A 17,816-nucleotide genomic window follows, 5' to 3' on the forward strand; every position below is an offset into this window, starting at 1 on the left:
TTGAGCGACACACCATTAATGCTAAAGGAAGCGCCGCTATCCAGTTTAGACCCGTATGCTGGCAAATTTTGACAATGCGTTTTTTCAAAACACCGTTCATTTTTTCACAAATCCCTTGACTTTGTGGGTGATAAACTGCTCCAAGACGTAGCTTGATTCCCAATTTTTGCAACATCAATTTCACTGATTTATCCACAAATTCTTTCCCATTATCTGAGGATATTCGATCAGGAAGTCCCCACCTGCTTATGACTTCTTTACACAAGAACTTGGCAACTGTCACGGGCTGAATGTGGATGTGGTGTAGGAATCAGGCGCAGGACACAGAAGCTTCGTCCAACAGACTTTAGTCAACGACAACAATACAAACTAACGGGCCTCTATGAGCCCGGAGGCGAGCGATTACGCAACAGTGCGCAAAACACCAAAATACAACTGATACGCAAACAGTGCGTCTACTCTCCAAACATAGGAGCAAAATAAACACTGCACCTACTGACAGGCGGAACAATTACACACAACTCACGACTAACAAAACGAGAAACTTATAGGAGACATAATTAACACTAAAAGGAAACAGGTGTACAAAGAAGACAAAACCAAACAAACATCGATAACATACAACGGTGGCAGCTAGTACTCCGGGTACGACGACCGCCGAAGCCTGCCCAAGCAAGGAGGAGGAGCAGCCTCGGCCGAAACCGTGACAGTACCCCCCTCTTGACGCTCGGGGACGACCAGGAGGACGCGGAGCAGGGCGCGTGGGATGACCACGGTGGAACTCAGTCAGGAGAGATGGGTCTAAGATGTCCCTCCTCGGCACCCAGCACCGTTCCTCCGGGCCGTACCCCTCCCACTCCACGAGATATTGGAGACCCCCCATCCGACGTCTCGAATCCAAGATGGACCGAACTGTGTACGCCGGAGCCCCCTCGATGTCCAGTGGGGGCGGAGGAGTCTCTCCTATCTCACAGTCCTGGAGTTGACCAGCTACCACCGGCCTGAGAAGAGACACATGGAACGAGGGGTTAACGTGATAATTAATAGGCAGTTGTAACCTGTAACACACCTCGTTCAGTCTCCTCAGGACTTTAAAAGGCCCCACAAATCGCCGACCCAGCTTCCGGCAGGGCAGGCGGAGGGGTAGGTTTCTGGTCGAGAGCCAGACTCGATCTCCAGGTGCGTACACCGGACCCTCACTGCGGTGGAGATCGGCGCTCGCCTTTTGTCGACAGATGGCCCGCTGCAGATGGACGTGTGCAGCGTTCCACGTCTCCTCCGAGCGCCGCACCCACTCATCCACTGCAGGGGCCTCGATCTGGCTCTGATGCCATGGTGCCAGAACCGGCTGGTACGCTAACACACATTGGAAAGGGGTTAGGTTGGTGGAGGAGTGGCGGAGAGAATTATGTGCCATCTCTGCCCAGGGGATATACCTCGCCCACTCCTGGCAATACGATCTCAGAAACCTACCCACATCCTGGTTCACTCGTTCTACCTGCCCATTGCTCTCCGGGTGGTACCCCGAGGTAAGGCTCACCGAGACCCCCAAGCGCTCAATGAACGGTCTCCAGACTCTGGAGGTGAACTGGGGACCTCGATAAGACACTATATCCTCGGGTACCCCGTAGTGCCGAAAGACGTGGGTGAATAGTGCCTCAGCGGTCTGTAGGGCAGTAGGGAGACCCGGCATTGGGAGGAGACGACAGGCCTTAGAGAACCGATCCACAACGACCAGTATAGTGGTATTCCCCTGAGAGGGGGGAAGGTCTTTAACGAAATCCACCGAGAGGTGAGACCAGGGTCGTTGTGGAACGGGCAGGTCTGTAGGGCAGTAGGGAGACCCGGCATTGGGAGGAGACGACAGGCCTTAGAGAACCGATCCACAACGACCAGTATAGTGGTATTCCCCTGAGAGGGGGGAAGGTCTTTAACGAAATCCACCGAGAGGTGAGACCAGGGTCGTTGTGGAACGGGCAGGGGTTGTAACTTCCCCCTGTGCAGGTGTCTAGGCGCCTTACACTGGGCGCACACCGAGCAGGAGGAGACATAAACCCTCACATCCCTGGCTAACGTTGGCCACCAGTACCTAGCGCTAAGGCAGTGCACTGTCCGGCCAATACCTGGATGTCCAGAGGAGGGTGACGTGTGAGCCCAATAAATCAGTCGATCCCGAACCTCGAGCGGAACGTACGTCCGACCCACAGGACACTGTGGAGGACTAGGGTCGGTACGCAACGCCCGCTCGATTTCCGCATCAAACTCCCACACTACCGGTGCCACCAGACAAGACTCCGGCAGTATGGGAGTGGGCTCAACGGACCTCTCCTCTGTGTCATACCGCCGGGACAGGGCGTCTGCCTTACCGTTCTGGGACCCAGGGATGTACGTGATTTTAAATACGAACCGGGCTAGAAACATGTTCCACCGAGCCTGACGAGGGTTCAATCTCCTAGCTGCCCGGATGTACTCCAGGTTACGGTGGTCAGTCAAAATGAGAAAAGGGTGTTGAGCCCCCTCAAGCCAATGCCTCCACACCTTTAGGGCCTGTACCACGGCTAACATCTCCCTGTCCCCTACGTCATATTTTCGCTCCGCTGGGCTGAGCTTCTTGGAGTAAAAAGCACAGGGGCGGAGTTTAGGTGGCGTGCCGGACCGTTGCGATAGTACGGCCCCAATACCGGCCTCTGACGCGTCCACCTCTACCTGAAAAGGTAAAGCGGGATCCGGATGCGCCAGCACCGGAGCCGAAGTAAACAGGTCCTTCAGTCTCCCAAAAGCCCTGTCCGCCTCAGCTGACCACTGCAAACGCACCGGACCCCCCTTCAGAAGAGACGTTATGGGAGCTGCCACCTGTCCAAAACCCCGGATAAACCTCCGGTAGTAATTTGCAAAACCCAAGAACTGCTGCACCTCTTTAACCGTGGTTGGGGTTTACCAATTACGCACGGCTGACACCCGGTCAACCTCCATCTTCACCCCTGACGCGGACAACTGATAACCCAAAAAGGAGATAGACAGACATTTCTCTGCCTTGACATACAAGTCGTGCTCCAACAGCCTCCTCAACACTCGGCGCACCAGAGCTACATGCTCGGCTCGGGTAGAAGAGTACACAAGAATGTTGTCAATGTACACGACCACACCTTGCCCCTGCATGTCCCGGAAGATCTCATCCACAAAGGATTGGAAGACTGAAGGAGCATTCATCAACCCGTATGGCATGACGAGATACTTGTAATGACCCGAGGTGGTACTGAATGCTGTCTTCCATTCATCGCCCTCCCTAATGCGCACCAAGTTGTAGGCGCTCCTGAGATCCAGTTTTGTGAAGAAACGCGCTCCGTGTAATGATTCCGTCATAGTCGCAATCAGAGGGAGTGGATAACTGTATTTCACAGTGATCTGATTGAGACTACGGTAATCAATACACGGGAACAATCCTCCATCCTTTTTCTTCACAAAAAAGAAGCTCGAGGACGCAGGGGAAGTGGAGGGCCGTATGTATCCTTGTCTCAGAGACTCGGCTATGTATGTCTCCATAGCCCCCTTCTCCTCTTGAGACAGAGGATACACATGGCTCCGCGGAAGCGCTGCTCCTGCCTGGAGGTCTATCGCACAATCCCCCTGTCTATGAGGAGGCAACCGCGTCGCCCTCGTCTTGCTAAACACAAGTGCTACTTCCTCATACTCAGGGGGAATGTGCATTGCGGGTACTTGGTTCGGACTCTCCACCGAGGTCGCCCCCACGGAAACACCTAGACATCGCCCCACACACTGGGCAGACCACTCCTTAAGAGCCCTCTGTTGCCACGAAATGGAGGGATTATGGGTAATCAACCAGGGAAGCCCCAGCACCACTGGATACGCAGGAGAGTCGATCAGGTATAACTGAATAGTTTCCTCATGACCCCCCTGCGTACTCATCCTAAGCGGCGCTGTGACCTCCCTAATCAACCCCGATCCCAACGGGCGGCTATCTAGTGCATAGACAGGGAAGGGAGCATCGACAGGCAGGAGGGGAATCCCTAACTCTACACAAAAATTCCGATCAACAAAATTCCCAGCTGAGCCTGAATCTACTAGCGCCTTATGCTGGGAATGAGGTGCAACCTGTGGAAATCTTACAGGTATACATAAGTGCACAACAGAGAGCTCTGGGTAAGTGGGGCGCCTACTCACCTGGAAGGACTCCCCAGTGCGTGGCCTGTTGTCCCGTCCCCCTGGAGACCCTCCCCAGCACCTAGCCGCAGTGTGCCCTCCACGGCCACAGTTGGTGCAGGGGACGGCCCCCTCGGGCTCCTTCTCCTCCTCTCTCTAGCGCCAGCACCCCCGAGCTCCATAGGGCTTGGCTCGGAGGTGCTGGAGGGTGGAATGGACGGCCCCCACTCGGGACGTCCGCGGGTGGCCAGCAGGGTGTCGAGACGGATGGACATGTCCACCAACTGGTCGAACGAGAGGTTGGTGTCCCTGCAGGCCAGCTCTCGGCGGACGTCCTCCCGCAGACTGCATCGATAGTGGTCGATGAGGGCCCGCTCATTCCACCCTGCATCCGCCGCTAGAGTCCGGAGTTCCAGGGCGAACTCCTGTGCGCTCCTCTTCCCCTGTCGGAGGTAGAATAGACACTCCCCCGCCGCTTTCCCCTCAGGTGGATGGTCGAACACGACCCTGAAGCGGCGGGAGAACTCCGCGTAGGTAATGGTGGCGGCGTCTATCCCCCTCCATTCGGCGTTGGCCCACTCCAACGCCTTGCCGGTGAGACAGGAGATGAGGGCGGAAACACTCTCGTGTCCCGAGGGCGCCGGGTGTACGGTGGCCAGGCAGAGTTCCACCTGCAGGAGGAACCCCTGACACCCGGCAGCGGTGCCATCATACGCCCTCGGGAGCGAGAGCCGAATCCCACTGGATTCCGGAGCTTGGATGGGAGGACTGACCGATGGTGGTGGTAAGGTAGGTGGAGGTGTGGGTACCCCTCTGGTCTCCCATCGGTGCAGAGTGTTAATCACGTCCTGCAGGGCGGTCCCGAGTTGTAGGATCCTATCGTCCTGCCCGCGGACGAGCTCCTCCAACGACTCGGGCGCTGCTGCTGCTCCTGCTGACTCCATTAGTTGGTGTGTAATTCTGTCACGGGCTGAATGTGGATGTGGTGTAGGAATCAGGCGCAGGACACAGAAGCTTCGTCCAACAGACTTTAGTCAACGACAACAATACAAACTAACGGGCCTCTATGAGACCGGAGGCGAGCGATTACGCAACAGTGTGCAAAGCACCAAAATACAACTGATACGCAATCAGTGCGTCTACTCTCCAAACATAGGAGCAAAATAAACACGGCACCTACTGACAGGCGGAACAATTACACACAACACACGACTAACAATACGAGAAACTTATAGGAGACATAATTAACACTAAAAGGAAACAGGTGTACAAAGAAGACAAAACCAAACAAACATCGATAACATACAACGGTGGCAGCTAGTACTCCGGGGACGACGACCGCCGAAGCCTGCCCGAGCAAGGAGGAGGAGCAGCCTCGGCCGAAACCGTGACAGCAACCCATTGAGCGTCTTTCAGCTTGGTTGGACAGGCCTGCATCCATCGTGAAAATCTATCCACAACCACCAGCATATATCTTTTTTGACGGCACCTCTGTCTAGCCATAACTGTTTGTCAATCGTAGAAACAGCTTCCTGCATCAAAATCACATTCTTAAGCGTAATTTTGTCTTCCAAGTCCACTCCATGAGTGACCAGAAAAATCTTGCCCAATTTGTCTGCTCCTGTGACGGCTTTTGCAGCTTCATCAGCAGCTTTGTTCCCTTGTGTGACTTTTGACACATCTGTTTTATGAGCTGCACACTTAGCTATCGCTATCTCTTTAGGCTTCATCATGGCATACAACAATTTCATTATTTGCGCATGATGTTGTATCGGAGAACCATCCGTTTTCTTAAACCCTCGACCTTTCCACACTGCTCCAAACAAATGACATACACTATGTGCATATGCAGAATCAGTATATATCGTCACTCGCTTTCCTTCTGCTAACAAACACGCTTCTGTTAGCCCCACAAGTTCAGCAAGTTGTGCGGACACAGGCTGTGGTATTACTTAAGCCTTTTCAACAACAAATCCAGTTCCTTGGGCTTTAACTATTGCATAGCCAGCACACAATTTATCTCCCACACGATAACAAGACCCATCAGTCCAATACTCCAGGTCTGCCTCACGTAATGGAAAGGCTTGCAAATCTGATCTAAGCCTCAAGTATTTCTCTGCTTCTTGAACACAATCATGTGGCTCACCATCCTCTGAAGTTGGCAAGTTCTCGGCTGGATTCACCGTATCACACCTCACTAGGGTGACATCTTCCTGCTCTAAGAGCCTATGATAGTCTCTGAGCCTAGGCATAGTCAATGTATATTTTCCATAGTTCAGAAGATTTCTGAGACTATGATGGGTAAGAATTGTTACTGGGTAACCCATCGTAACAGATGATGCTTTGTCATACATTGAATATACTCCCACCATTGCTCTGTAGCACAGTGGTAGCCCTAGTTCTACTTCTGAATAGGCAGTAGAGTAGTAGGAAATAGGGTGAGGATTCGTCCCTGTACCTGTCGGCTGACAAAGAACTGCACATGCATATTTACCTCCAGTAGAAGTAGACACATATAACAATAAATTCTTAGAGTAGTCTGGTAGTGTGAGTGCAGGTGCCTCCTGTAGCCTCTGTTTGATCATTTCAAATGCCACAAGGCCTTCCTGTGGCCAGGAAAGATTGCTATGGAGTTGACCACTCCCAGTATCTTTAACCATAGCTCTCAAAGGTCCCGTCAAACTAGCATAGCTCTCAACCCAAGCTGAAGAATAACCAGCAATACCAAGAAATGTCATCATCTCTCTGACAGTTCTAGGCTTCGGAGCCTTTCGAATAGCTTCCAATTGACTGTCCGAAATGCTTCTGTGTCCATGCGTTATTTTCTGACCCAAATAAACAACCTTCTCCTGGCAATATTGCAACTTTTTCTGTGAAACCTTATGCCCCTTTTCTGCTAATACCTGTAGCAATTTAATTGAGTCTTTATGACATGTTTCCTCATTCTGTGAGCAGATAATTATATCATCCACGTACTGAATGACAGTGCTTTGCAATATCTGATCAATCCCTACCAAATCTTCCTTCAGTACTTTATTGAAAATGTGAGGGCAAAGCTTGAACCCCTGTGGTAATCGACTGTACTCATAGAACTGTCCCTTATATGTGAACCCAAATAAACCCTGACTTTCTACACTAAGTGGAACACTAAAAAATGCACCACATAAGTCTAATACCGTGAAATGTGTCACATCAGGAGGAATTTGGGCTAACAAGGTATGCGGGTCTGGCACTTCTGCTGGAAAATCAGTCACTACCTCATTCACCGCTCTCAAATCATGAACCACACGATAAGTTTAATCGGGTTTCTTCACAGGCAACAAAGGCGTGTTACTCTGAGGATTTTTTGTTGTCCTCAAAACACCTGCTTTCGAAAATCCTTCAATTTGTGGTTCGATCCCTTGGATTGCTTCATCTTTCAATGGATACTGATTCTTCCAAGGAGGTCTGGCTCCTGGTCGAAGTTCAACTTTCACCGGTTGGGCTGATTTCACAACTCCAATATCGGCACTGTGTTGAGACCACAAACCTTCTGGAACTTGTTGCAACATCTCCTCTTTCATAGAGTCTGAATCCATCTTCGCACTGCAAATAGATTCATGTGTCATCCATACAGCTTGTGGCTGTCCTTGTCCTTGAGCCGAAATCATGATTTTGAGAAATCGCTGATCTTCACTCCTCCAAATCGCCAAATTCTCTTTCATTGGTACGAAAACAGCTTTCTCTGCTTCTGTCATCATTTCTCCTATATGCTTCTGCTCATAGTCTTCAGAAACCAACAAGGTCACATGTGACACACTCTTCTCAATCTCAAATTCTTTATCCAGATAATCGTTTGTGTTTATCTTCATAGCTGCTCCTTGTGGTCCTAAAATTATGCAACATGAGCTGAGTTTAACTTTCTTTGGTTGATGACTCAACCATTCCTCTGAGTTCGATTGGGCAGCATTCTTGAAATACTTCAGCGTACAATGAAATGGATATTCCGGAAGCCTCGCACCTGGCATGTTTGCCACAATGAATTTCTCCCATATCTTAGCCTGCTTCAAAAAATCTGCACTGAGATTTCCAATCCAAAATACTGAAGAAGAGTCCATCTCTGTCGTCATCAACAATTGGTAAACCTTTTCTTTTGGCACTTCTACGAGACAGCCGTCTGGCGTACATTTTATTGTACTATTCAATTTACACAATGCATCTCTTCCCAACAATGCAATAGGTGTATGTTCCGATACCAGTATGGGTATTGTAATTTTCTGATTTTTATAGCAGAGCTCAATTGGTTCCGTAAGAGGAATCAGCTGTTTCACTCCCTCAAATCCGATTGTCCGAATTAGTTGATTGGACATGGGGAGATGTGTAGCATCTTCAGGCCGAACACAGGTGAAAGCAGCTCAGCTATCTGCCTTCACTTCCAATGGTTGATTGTTTACTTTCACCTCAATTGTTGGATCTTTTTCCGTTCCTGATGCTACCAGCTGACAACCCCCTTTCGGATCTTCTGGGCACCTCTAGAATCCTTTCTCCGGGCCCCTATAAGGGTTCACCGGTCCTCCAAATGATCTTGACTGGCCCCTGTATCTTCCTCTGAAATTCCCTCTGGTGTTTCCTCCTGGCCCGTTACACTCACGGGCAAAGTGACCAACCTGTCCACAATTATAACACACTTCTGAAGATTGCTGGAAGTATGGCTTAAATCTTCCTCCTCTTCCTCTTCCTAAGCCTTCTCGCCCTCTTCCTCTCCATTTCTGTGTCTGTCCAGAAACTGGCTGTGGATATGAAACAACTGGTCCCACTAGTGGTGGCTGGTACAATTGCGGTTGGACCTGGTTCGGTTGAAGCTGTGGCAGTGATTGTTGATTTGGTGAACACTGATTCTGCATAACCAAAGCCTGTTTCTTATCCTTCTTCTTATTCTCCACCAGTTGTATTTGATTGAGTTTTCTGAGAGTTTCTTGGTCCTGTTCTTTCTGGTTGTGTTCCTTTTTCCGGTACAGATCCACTTGATGGGCTATATGATCTGTATAGACACCTTTTGTCATGCTTCCAAGTCCAACCACCTCTGCCAATTTGCTCCTTACTGGTGAGGGCAGCCCCATCTGCAGTTTAGCTTGCAAAATTGACTGCTCTATTTGACTCACATCTGGATTATTTCCGGTAATATTTCTCCACACTTGATGAACTCTTGACACATAGGCTCTCGGATTTTCTTGTTGTCCTAGTGGGTCAATCAGAATGTTGTCAGGATGCACATTTGTTGGAAACATATCTTTCAGTGCTCTCCACAGCCGATTTCTACTTGCAGCTAACAACTCAGGATCATTCACCGCAGTCCCCACATATCGATTAAGTCCAGCTCTCTGAAAAATGTCTTCCATACCTGGAATCCCAAGGAGATTAGCCAAAAGTCTCTTAATGTCTCCTATGGCAGACTGTGTTCCCACCGTAATTTCTTCCAACTTAGAAATGCAAGGATATGCTCCATCTTGAAGAGTAGGCAGCTTCTCAAGTATATCTGACATATCGGTATTCTGCAAAGGCTTATACTCCAGGTTCTGTCCTCGAATTATCACTGGCATCATCTTCTTACTCGTGCTCCCTTTTCTTGGCCGCAATATATATTTCCTCTCCAATTTTTTAGATTCTTTTTTCAGCAGTTTTTCCTTCTGTATCTTCAACATCTTGAGTTGTTCTTCCAATTCTCCTTCTTCTTCTAAATTATTTGCCTTATCCAAGCATGATATGCATCGATCCATATCTCTTTCTATTTCTTCTGTGCTAGTCATTGTAGAATACAATCCTCTTGAACATGAAGCACCTTTAATCTCCAAATCTTCATCGCTGTCTTCATCTTGACTTTCATCAGAGCTCGGATCTCTTGTATCCTTCTTCTTCCAACTTCCATCACCCCTTCTTTCCGCTCTGGCCAACCTCTGTCTGATCACAGGGTCATATCCACCCATGATCTCTTCTGAATCACTCAAATCTCCTCCATCATCATCATCTTCAAATTCCATCCTCCTGAACCTCACTCTACCCTTAGTTTCCAGACATGTCGTTTCCTTCTTACTTTTGGAGTTCGGATTCATCTTTATGGTTGTTTCTGCTTGTCCTCTCTCTATTATTTGTTCATCTTCATCTCTGATGCAATAATCCCCCTCCTGAATGATCATTGGAAGCTGAGGATAGACGTCCTTAAACTCTACTTTTTCCTCGTAAGGTGGGGGCCTTTTTGCTGAATCCGTATGTGAGAAAGGTGTATTGACTTCTGCCATTAGTTTTTCTGTTACCTTCGCCTCTTTTGCCATTTTCTCTATACCTCTGTCTCTTTTATCTTTTGTATCTTTTATCAGTTTTTGTCCCTCATTTTCAAACAACTTAAGAACACCCAGCTCTCTTTGTCTCTTTACTTTACGTTGTTCCCCTTTTTTCCCCTTCTTTTGATCTGCCTTATATGTGGACACAAGCACTTGCATTATTTTAATTACTTCTGGGTTAAGAGTCCCTTCCACTGGCCATGGTTGTTCAATGTCAGGCCAAGGTTTATTCAATTTTCCAGATAACCTTGCAATATCATTAACTAGAGGATTACTATTTTGTACTACATCAACAGGAGTAATTACTTTCATAGTTTTGTTGTCCTTTTTCCGCATTGTAACAACTCTTTTATATTCCTTTATTGTGAATTATTTTATTATTATTATTATTTTAAACTAATTAATTTGTAAACCAAAAAATACTTTAAGCTATATAGCTTATCATTCCCTCCTATTTTATTTTTTTATTTTTTTTATTTTTTTCTACCAAGGTATTGATTAGTGGCAATCTTGCCACATCTGATAAAGAAAAGTAAAGGAAACTAGTCAACTTCAGAGCAATCAAAAAAGAAAGACCTGTAATCCAGCAACACTACAGCACCCACAAACCAATTGCTTAATAAGCACCCAATCACTTTAATTTTACAGAATAATCTCAGTGCTGGATTTCCAACACAACTCTAATCAAAACAACTCATGCACAAAAAACCCTAATGTTCAATTCTCAATTACATCAATTGATCAGTCTGTTGCCATGTCCCTGTCAAATGGTCACAACATGAAATATTCTATGCATACACAATGTATCTATTATATCCTGTAAGGGAAAGTAAGTTTGTGGATAGAACAGTACTGGCCTTAATTTGGACTGGATCCGGGGCAGCACACGCTGTCGCGTGACGCACTGGTCAGCACCTCCTCTCTCTCTGTCTCCTCCTTCTCGTTTCTCACATCACAGGAGAACAAAAGAAACAGACAAGAATTTAGTCTTTTATCCACTCACTGGGTTATTTCAACCATACAATACCCTTTTAGACATACCTAGGTTCACATTCGCGCTAAGAAATAAGTAAACAGCTTAACTCAGGAATATTATAAATAGCGCAATAATATTTTATTTTCTTTATTTCTTTATTTCTTTACTTTTAATCCGTCAACATAACTCTAATTTATAAATTCAATGGATCTCAATCAAATAGTTTCATAATTAAGCAACAGCCGCTTAACAAACAAAATACTTTATTCGTGTGTATTCAAATCTCCCCCTTTCTTTTTTCAGCTATAAGTCTGCATTTCACAGCAGCTCAGTGCAGGCAGGGGAGTGGCATATTCGCTCTGTGCAACAACAAAATCCTTAGAACTCCACACATGCGCAGTTCATTTATTAGTTCGGTTTCAGGGTGAAAGGAGCTCTCCCGCAAGTAACTTTTCTCTAAGTCAAACAGCAGACAGACCAGCTGTCCCTCCGTTCTTTCCAACACAGACAAACAGTAACACTGAACAAAACGCACAAACCAACACAAAACATAGAACACAAATCCTACTTCGAAGTTTCTTAACTTTACTATTTTCACTTATTCTACTCTAATCTGCAGATTTATAGTTATTTTCTTATCCATTACAATTCCTCTCTATACAATCATAACGTCCTCCCGGGGGCTCATAGATTTTAACAATGTTGAAAACGAATCCTCTCCATACAATCATAATGTCCTCCCGGGGGCTCATAGATTTTAACAATGTTGAAAACGAATCCTCTCTATACAATCATAACGTCCTCCCGGGGGCTCATAGATTTTAACAATTTTGAAAACGTTCTCTCAAATGGAGACTCATATGGTTTTAACCGTAATTAACATATTTCCTTACAAAAACTAAAACCCCTGTTCTCAACCAAAACATATATATGTACATATCTCTAACATAATCTTATCATAGCATGAGTCGACACACAGCTGAAACCCAACAGAGACCTCTTTATTTTGTGCACACACCCACTCTCTTTCTCTCACACACACATAATCAACAAGAATGCATCCATTCATACGGTCCTTAAAAGCATGCTTCCGTCGTTCCTATTTCCTTTATATTCCTTCCTACATTTCTGCTACCTTGAGTTGCAGATATTCAATGAGAGGCTACTTCGGACATATACCTCGTCAATTATATACCGAGAGGTAACATACAATTGAATGTATATTCTACAATCTCCAGTCCCTTGAACTGACCTGAAACTCCACCTAGTGACTCTTCAGGATTTGTGGCCCATCTTAATGATCGCCTCGTTTGAGGGCTTCCGTAGATCAGCGACGACCTAACAGTATACATTTTTCCTTAGTTCCTTTTCCATTCTATTACGTTATTTTATTCCTTTTCCCTTTAATTTTATTCAAGCCAAATATCCCTGGGCCCAGTGTTATCAATTCCTTTTTTCCTTAGATCTTGTATTATATTCACACTCCCCCCTCTTTGCGTTGTTTCCAACGCAAACAAATTTAGACATTTTGAACGGATTCTCATCCCACAGCAAATAACAGCAAGGCGCACACACAAGTTCTTAACGGTGCATCCCCCAACGCACACACAGTCACACGAACTGACCAGCGCCCAAAGTTGTGAGAAAGCTCACCTTATCTGCCGGCCTCTGTAGCGGGAGACAGCTCGGGGCCCATGATGCAACGCCGAACAGACGCAACTCGTCCCAAAATCCTCGTTGCCAATTTCTGTGGTGTCGAGACAACGATGCTGATATGCTGTGTTGACAAGGAATCCGCTGACACTGTACTTTGATTATAAAGGTTTATTATGTCAAAAGATTTCACCGTCAATTTACAGATTTCTGGAGAACAACTAACCCAATCTCAAATATGATTATGCTCTCCGTCCTTTGTTCAAAACCTGGTATATATCCTATGTAACATAAGATGGGGGTTTTGGATAGACCAATCCCTGGCTTCCACATATCCAAGTGTCCTCTGTTTCAGGGGGCCCCTATAGTAATGCTTTCCAGATGTTTCAGCAAAGCAGAGTAAAGTTCATCTAACACACCATTTGCACATGTCAGCCAAAATTATAAACTGTTATAATAAATTATAATTATAATAATTATAATATGCCATTTAGCAGACGCTTTTATCCAAAGCGACTTACAGTCATGCGTGCATAAATGTTTTGTGTATGGGTGGTCCCGGGGATCGAACCCACAACCTTGGCGTTACAAGCGCCGTGCTCTACCAGTTGAGCTACAGAGGACCACGTTCAGATACTACAATAGGCAACTGGAATTATATAGAAAATTGTTTATTCATGCTATCGAATATCACTGCATTACAGTGGGAAAGAGAGTTATGTTTACAAGTTAACCATTTGAAAATAAATTAGGCCTATGAAATATCCATTTACATTTTGTCATGCTGAGTGCAAATGCACCTCGTACTGTTATCATCTGCTCCCGCATTCTCGGTCCTCGGCCCTAGAACACCTACTCCAGCCCTCGCTGCTCGACTTTGCCCCTGGGCAGCTTGAGCCTGCTCCCCGAGGAGCACCTTGCACAGCCCGTCCTCGTCCTCTGTTACCCTGATGACAAGCAACACATTGTATAAGTTTATTGTCAATATGTGAAGCTACTAATATACATATGTTTTTTAGATTTCATGTGTAAATGGTAAGTAATAAAAAGTCATTACAGAAGTTATGAATGGGTACTGCTAATCCTGTAGCTTTATCAGTAGAATATTTGCATTAGCTACTATCTATTTTCCCTTCCATTTCCTTTTCGATTCACCTAATATGATTTTGTGTTTCTAAATACATGGCTTTTGCTATTAGCTAGCTAGCTCGCCTAACAAATGGTGAAGTTATAAAAATACATTAGTTCGTGAATTGAAAATACTATGCATAGCCTGTATACCTTACCTCTTCAGCTGACATGTTGAAAATAATGGCAATTGTTTACACAATTCATGCATCGACATCGTTAGCTACTCTCTGTCTCTCGGCAATGAAGAGTCAGGTGCAAATTCACTGAGAATACATTAGCTCCATACTAATTGTCAAAAATAGAAAACTGATACTATTTACTGGTTGTTGGGGTGGGATTGCCGTGGGGTGTCTGTGGATGGTTTCTGACCACTTCTTTATGGAAAAAAGTTTGGTCCAAATCGGATGTTAGGTACTATAATGATTGACTATTATATTAAGCCAATTTGGGTCCAAACAATTAGCTCAAAATATATTTCAACAAAATAATGCTTCTGGAACGCTCATCTTATCGGTTTCTAACTACAGAAATGATTTCAAAACAATCTGAGATGGTGGGTGTCATGGATTGCTGAAATGACATGGAACAACCCATCGGAGCTTTGGTCCCCATGAAAGGAAGAAAGAGGGAGGCAGACAGTCACAAAAACATAGACGAAGAAGACAGACACTACTGACCAATGACCAGTAGGCTGAAGAATATGGTCATCCCGCTGGACTATTCATTCCTCCTCCTGGGCTTAACCCCAGCACCTGGAGGATGGGTTTATGGGTTTCTTTGACACCCACGGTGGAGTGGAGGGTGTCATTGCTGGAGTTATCTGTGTTGTTTAACCTGCTGAAACAGGGAGACAGAAGTTATACTTTTTTTGGTGTCATGTTGAGACGTGGGTAAATATCTAATTACATCCTATGGCTATCCCATAGTCTATAGTGGGCCCATAGTGCACTAGCCTACTTCTGAACAGAGGCAGATGCAAGTACGCTACACACTATGGTCAAAAGTGCACCTGGCTCTGGTCAGGCGTAGTGCACACTGCACTGTGCCCTAGCTTATGTGGGGAATATGGTGTCATTTGAGAGTAATTTGTCAGTGTGTACTGTCAGTGTACCATGGGTAATGCTATGTCTCAATGGAAAGGAGTATCATTATCGACATTACATTATAGGTAACATGGCTTGAGAAGGAACTGAGGAAGTGTGCAAGACTACATTTTAGGTCAACTACCAACAGCATGCAATGGATTACCTACCAACTCCTAGCTTGATCCATCAGTGACTACGTTTACATGCACACAATATACCGGATAGTAGTTCATATTCCGCTTAAGGTCTAATTCGGGATAAGCTGTTTACATGCACCTTTGATATCCTGCCCATGAGTATCTGTGTAACCATGAATAAACAGAATATTCCTTGTTTAAGTCTATGGATTAAATGGAATAGTAACTGAAATATGGACACTGACTGTAGGCCTATAACCTCTCACATGTAGTGCAATATAATATTAACTCCTGCAGAAATATGCATTTCTTGCAGTGAAATTACACAACAAATGTACATTTTGTCTCGGGAACAGGAGTGGAGAAATATGATTACTTTCTTTCAGCATCTCTTGAGAAAATGCAAATGGTCGTGTAATGTGTTATCTTTGACACTTATGCAAGCAGACAGTATTTCAACCACATAATATGCACCCAAGAGGAACTGAAGTCTTTTCGGAAAAGTGTTTCATTGTTTTATCAGCTTTTAATTTCCTTAGGACTGAACTGATGACTTTTCGACATTTTGCACAGGACCATCATTTTCCCACTGATTTGGAGTTATTGCATTCTCTCCCCGCTCCCTAAACAAAACAGACAACTTTACCGGTGTTAACTAGATTACTAATAAATTCATTCTGTCGACGTTAAAATATTATTCTGGGGCAACAAATTACGACAGAAAGAGACGCTGCATATAGCTGCCAAACAAATTGCATACCAAATGTCGGAAATTATAAGCAGAAATGTGTCTAAATCAGGGATGAAAGTATCCAGTAGTAATTTATAGTAGGTTTAGGCTATATTATTATGTTGGATCGAACTATGCAGGTAGCCTACACTTTGAAGTGATTTGTTTGACAATCAGATTAAATCAAACACCAATGATATGGGAAACTGAAGCTACCCAGACCGCAAAAACAACAGTAAAGGGGATATGTTTACATGCCACAGTATCTGCATACCGAGGCATCTTTCCCCGGTTTCTTATAACCGGGATACAAGCTTTTTTGGGTTATTGTAAACGGGATATGATGTTTATATGCGTCAACTCAAAAACAGAATACTTGAGTATCTCGAATACAAACGGGATATTGGTGGGCATGTAAACGTTGTCAATGTCATCCACGAATGACTATGGCTGTTTCACCTGCTGCAGCGCATTAAAAAGCAAAGGTAGCTATAGCGATAGCTATAATTCTCACACCTGGTCGATTGCCTGATCGGTGATTGTTGCTCGTCATCGGGAATAATCGTATGCTCCTGTTCCAATACATAATCTCTCTCTTGCAAATCCAACAACGATTCTTGTCTCTCAATTAGTTCTGTCGCGCACGAATTTGGCCATGGCAACAAAAGTAAAATTGCAAGATGATACCTGATGCGTTTCATTCTGCAAACAATTATTTTAAAACAGTGAGGCAATGTGTTTTAACAGAAAATACTTGTAAATCCATTTCTATTTTATACCTTGTTATCCACATCACAACTCTGCTTCCTAATTGGACTACAAGCAGGAAGTTGTAGTAGTTACGTGCCACCAGCAATGCATTTCAATTGACTAGATCATTTGTTGTGCTGATTAATGGATAGAACATATAAACTCACCAACAATTGTAATATCAACAATCATACTGTACTATATATATATATATATTTTAAAAAATCCAGAAAATCACATTGTAGGATTTTTAATGAATTTATTTGCTAATTATGGTGGAAAATAAGTATTTGGTCAATAACAAAAGTTTCTCAATACTTTGTTATATACCCTTTGTTGGCAATGACACAGGTCAAACGTTTTCTGTAAGTCTTCACAAGGTTTTCACACACTGTTGCTGGTATTTTGGCCCATTCCTCCTTGCAGATCTCCTCTAGAGCAGTGATGTTTTGGGGCTGTCGCTGGGCAACATGGACTTTCAACTCCCTCCAAAGATTTTCTATGGGGTTGAGATCTGGAGACTGGCTAGGCCACTCCAGGACCTTGAAATGCTTCTTACGAAGCCACTCCTTCGTTGCCCGGGCGGTGTGTTTGGGATCATTGTCATGCTGAAAGACCCAGCCACGTTTCATCTTCAATGCCCTTGCTGATGGAAGGAGGTTTTCACTCAAAATCTCACACGATACATGGCCCCATTAATTCTTTCCTTTACACGGATCAGTCGTCCTGGTCCCTTTGCAGAAAAACAGCCCCAAAGCATGATGTTTCCACCCCCATGCTTCACAGTAGGTATGGTGTTCTTTGGATGCAACTCAGCATTCTTTGTCCTCCAAACACGACGAGTTGAGTTTTTACCAAAAAGTTCTATTTTGGTTT

The 17,816-nt window shown here is 45.2% G+C and overlaps 1 pseudogene across 1 annotated transcript in view; it reads right to left on the reverse strand.

Annotated features, from left to right (window-relative positions):
• LOC311147578 (sodium/hydrogen exchanger 8-like) overlaps positions 1-14,408 on the reverse strand; it is a 51,802-nt pseudogene extending 37,394 nt beyond the window's left edge. The window contains exons 1-2 of the transcript in view: positions 14,389-14,408; positions 13,908-14,054 (exon numbers count right to left, since the gene is read on the reverse strand). The product of the transcript in view is annotated as a sodium/hydrogen exchanger 8-like (transcript). The remainder of the gene's footprint in view (positions 1-13,907; positions 14,055-14,388) is intronic.
• Positions 14,409-17,816: the final 3,408 nt, after the last annotated feature.

This window comes from Coregonus lavaretus, assembly GCF_964263955.1.
Source record: "Coregonus lavaretus genome assembly, chromosome: 20".
Classification (NCBI taxonomy): domain Eukaryota; kingdom Metazoa; phylum Chordata; class Actinopteri; order Salmoniformes; family Salmonidae; genus Coregonus; species Coregonus lavaretus.